Raw genomic sequence first — 4757 nt, 5'->3', positions numbered from 1 at the left:
CAGAAGTCCCAGGTTCAATCCCTGCCCCTCCTCCCATGCACCCCCATAAGCCAGAGATGCTGATTGCTCTGGAATAAACAAACAAACAAAAACTCTGGTGGGTTCACTGGAACAGTTAATATGCTAAAGCAATCTAAAAACAAAAGGACAGCCTCAGGGACTCTAGTTCTACAGCATTTGTTCTTTGAGGACAGTAAGGAATAGTTAAGAACCATTAAGAGTTGTGTTATAGGAGGAATTTCCCTGGACAAAGGAAGCTTGAGGAGCATTTTATCCCTGATATTCCCCAAACTCAAAATCTGGTTTGCCTACCTTATTCCAATGACACCTGCAATAAAAGCCTTAACTATCTTTGGAGGCTAGAGGTTGATCTGAGTTAACACACCCTCACCTCTGATTGCAGGTTTAATTGACAATACAGAAAATTCTCTTAATACAAATGTGGGTATGAATGAGTTCAGCTTTGATTAGCCTTCACCTGTTGGGACAACTCAGTTTCAGTGGAATTTTTTAGAGAAGAAGACATTTTCATTTTTTTAAAATTATCTTTATTTATTGGATAGAGAAGACAGTCAACAATCAAGAGGAAAAGGGATGTTAGAGAAGGAGAAAGACAGATACCTACAGCCCTGCTTCACCACTCAAAAAACTTTCCCATTGCAGGTGGAGACAGAGCTACAACCCAGGTCCTCACCCACTGTAACTTGTGTGCTCAACCAGGTGTGCTGCCACCCAGCCTCTAAATTTTTTCTGCATTTTCTTGGATAGGACAGAGAGAAATTGAAAAAGGAGGGGAACATAGAGGGGAGGGGAAAAAAGAGACACCTGCAGACCTGCTTCACTGCTTGTAATATGACACCACTGCAGGTGTGGATTCTGGGGCTTGGACCAAGATCCTTTCATGGGTCCTTTCTTTGTTGTTCGGTACCAGGTATTCTGGGAAATGGAGCTTTTATTATATCAATTTACACACCTTAATTCTCCTCCTCCTCCACCACCTCTTCCTCCTTCTCTTCCTTCTACTTCCTCCTCCTCCTTTTTTTCCCCTCCAGGGTTATTGCTGGGGCTCTGTGTCTATACTGCAAACCCTCTGCTTTATTTTTTCTCATTTTTATTTGATAGGACAGAAAGAAATGGAGAGGGTGACACAGAGAAGGACAGAGACAGAGAGACACCTGCAACACTGTTTCACCACTTGCAAAGCTTTCCGCCTGTGGGTGGGGACCAGGGGCTTGAACCCCGGTCCTTGGACATTGTAATATGTACACTCAACCAGATGCTCAACTACCTGGCTTCCAACGACATTTTTTATTTTTTGGGGGGATAACAGTTTATAGTAGACACAGTTGCTGGTCCATGTGTAAAGTTTGTCAGTTTTCTGCAAAATAATCTTATCCCCATCCTAGGTCTTCCTCCATCATCCTGCACCAGGACCTGAAAGCCTCCTTTCTGCAGAGTTCTTTTCTTTTGTGCAATAAATAAAACCTAGTCCAAGTTCTGCTTTGTCTATCTACTACATACCGATATTGCCAAGCTCATTCTACACATACTGGACAAAAATTATTCAGTCAGAATTAGGAAAGGTCTCATCACATAAATCTTTTTTAATTGATCATGATCTTCTCAGTCATTTAGTAGTTTTATTGCATGACAAGTAATTTATCCCCCCTTTTTCTTGTTGTATATGACAGACAGAAATTGAGATGGAGAGTGAGATACAGAAGGTGAAAGAAAGATAGACACCTGCTGTCCTGCTTCACCACTTTTGAAATGATCCCCCCCCCCCCGCTGGTGGGATATGGAGGGGGTGTCTCAAACCAGGATCCTTGCGCTTCATGTCATGGGCCCTTAACCTAGTTTGAGACCACTGTACTCCCAAATGGTTTGATGTTTTTAAAAATATTTTAAATTTATTACTGAATAGAGACAGAGAGAAATTGAGAGAGGAAGGGGAGATAGAGAAAAAGACTGAGAGTTATATGCATCCCTGTTTCACCACTCGTGAAGCTTTTCCCCTGCAGGTGGAGACTAGGGGCTCAAACCCAAGTCCTTGCACACTGCAATGTGAACGCTTAGCTAGGTGCACCACCACCTGGCTGCAGAATGATTAGTTCCTTGACTCACTTGCTTAATTTACTTTTTGTTCTTTCCTCTCATTTTATTATTTATTAATTAATTAATTAATTTATTTATTTTGAAGCCTGGGTTATTGCTAGGGCTTAATGCCTGCACTACAAATCCACTGCTCCTAGAGGCCTTTTCTTTTTTCTCTTTTGTTGCCATTGTTGTTATTGCTGTTCTTGTCATTGTTGGATAGGACAGAGAGAAATTGAGAAAGGAGGACAGAGAAAGAGAGACACCTGCAGCCCTGCTTCACCACTTGTGAAGTGTCCCCCTTGCAGGTCGGTGGGGAGCTGGAGGCTCGAACTTGGAACCTTCTGCAGGTTCTTGAACTTTGTGGAATAAGATGGGTACAATTCCATACAGTTACCACCACTAGAGTGACCCCCTCTTTCCTCTAACTTCATTCATGATACTATCTAGAAACACCTAACCGCCTTTATCACCGATGGATTCATTCCCATTCCCATTTATTCTCATTCCCACCAATACAGAATCTAAGCCATGAATTCATATGGAAGCACTTTATCAGAAAATAAAAAAGTCAGGTGCAGGGTTGGAAAAGACACATTAAAACTTAGCATTCTGGTCCAAAGTGCAAGGACTGGCTTAAGGATCCTGGTTTGAGTCCTCTGGCTCCCCACCTACAGGGGAGATGCTTCACAGGCAGTGAAGCAGGTCTGCAGATATCTATCTTTCTCTCCCCCTCTTTGTATTCCCCTCCTCTTTCCATTTCTTTCTGACCTATATAACAATGACATCAACAACAACAACAATAACTAAAACAATAAAAAAGAAACTTAGCATTCATTTAGCTACCACAGGGACTGAGTCTTCCCATGGTAAAATTTATAGTCATTACAAAATAGAAAAAAAATTGCAGATGGCTTTGGTTGGGTTTACCCAAAAGTGGGTGTTTATTACATCAAAGTACAGGGGTATGGTAAGAATCACTTAGATACAACAAGTAGGCAATGGGACAGAGACAGGCTAGGCTAGGGCCATGAGTCCATAGGTTAGTTACCAGAACTTGACTACATGTGTTGGGGTATTGGGAGAGATGATATGGAGGGAGTCCTGAAGAGCAAAAGAGCAGTCAGGGACAAAGAGCTGGACTGAGTTTGCAGGGACAAAGAGTGTATTTCTGGAATGCAAGTGCTTATATACCTTCTTACACACCCACAATCCTTTGTGGGTTTACTGTCAAGTTCTAAGTAGGCTCCTAGGTTGACGTCAGCTCATGTCCCCACTTCTAGTCTAGAAATGGACAAAGATGCTCAGAATCTGTGTTTGTGTCCCAACAAAAATTCTTGGAAATTATAACAAGTCTAAGTTTCACACTGTATATTCTGCATTTTGCCATCAAGGACTGCCTCTGTTGGCATATAAATTGTCCCTTTCCTCCCTTCCTTCTTTTCTTCTTTCTTTCTTTTTCTTCTTTTTTTTTCAACAGAGCCCTGCTCAGCTCTGGCTGGTGGTGGTGCAGGGGGATTGAACCTAGGACTTTAGAGCTTCAGGTGTGAGAGCCTTTTTGCATAATTACTATGCTATCTAACCCAGCTCAATTTCCTTCATTTTTTCCAACATTATTGGGTAAGGTTTGTTCCCCCCACTGGTGCTGATCATGTCAGCCATGCCTGGGAGATAGAGCAAGCATTTCAGGGAAAATAGGAATAATACTAATAAAGGAAATATTATACCCTTGTAGAAAGAACTTACCTCACTGAAACAGACTGAAGATGATATGCTGGGGAGACAGCATGATGGTTCTGCAAAATACTTTCCTGTCTGGGCTGGTAGTATGAATGCACCTGTCAATGACCAAGTTCAGTGGGGAAACAATTACAGAATCCAGACTTTCCACCATCTGCACCCCATAATGACCCTGGGTCCATTCTCCCAGAGGGATAAAGAATAGGAAATCTATCAGGGCGTGTGAAGGGAGGGGATACATAGTTCTGGTGGTAGGAAATGTGTGGAGTTGTACTCCATTTATCCTATGTGTTTTGTCAGTGTTTACTTTTTATAAATAAAAAATTAAAAAAAAATAAGTTCAGGGCAGCTTCCCTGTTCTGTTCATTAAACTTTGAGACATTGAAACAGGCTAGTGAGGATGACTAGACAGAAAACATTGTTCTGTTCAGTTACTTCTCAGCCTACAGTAAATGAAAAAAAAATTTAAATAAAAAAAATAGAATAAAGTTGGAGCCTGAGTACCATTCAGTGACTTGGGCCCTGACCTCAACCAGGTAAATCTCTCTTCCTTTGCTCTCTCACTATTTCCTGGGACTACCATGTAAGCAATATCTAAGTCAGTTTTCAGCCCCCTTCCTTTCTCCTTTATTTCTACCTCTCTTTCCCTAATATGTTTTGTTTTTAATGAAAGTTTGTTACCCAAAAGAAAGACTTTCCTGTATGAAGTTTTGAGGTCCCCAGCACCACCAAAAAACCAGTGCTTATCAGTGTTGTGGTCCTTCTGTGTATAGTTTCCTCTGTATGTCTATCTCATCTAAATATTAAACTAGGGGGTCAGGTGATAGCACAGTGGGTTAATTAAGTATGGCACAAAGCTCACTGACCAACGTAAGGATCCTGGTTTAAGGTGGTGAAGCAGGTCTGCAGGTGTCTGTTGGACA

At 41.6% G+C, this 4757-nt stretch overlaps 1 pseudogene; it reads left to right on the top strand.

Moving 5' to 3' along the window:
• The first annotated feature begins 4158 nt into the window (after window positions 1-4158).
• On the top strand, window positions 4159-4285 carry LOC132541628 (small nucleolar RNA SNORA36 family; annotated as a pseudogene).
• The last annotated feature ends 472 nt before the right edge of the window (window positions 4286-4757 follow it).

Source organism: Erinaceus europaeus, chromosome 11 (assembly GCF_950295315.1).
Source record: "Erinaceus europaeus chromosome 11, mEriEur2.1, whole genome shotgun sequence".
Classification (NCBI taxonomy): Eukaryota; Metazoa; Chordata; class Mammalia; order Eulipotyphla; family Erinaceidae; genus Erinaceus; species Erinaceus europaeus.
The sequence above is the reverse complement of the archived record's forward strand: the minus strand, read 5'-3'. Positions and strand labels throughout refer to the sequence as shown.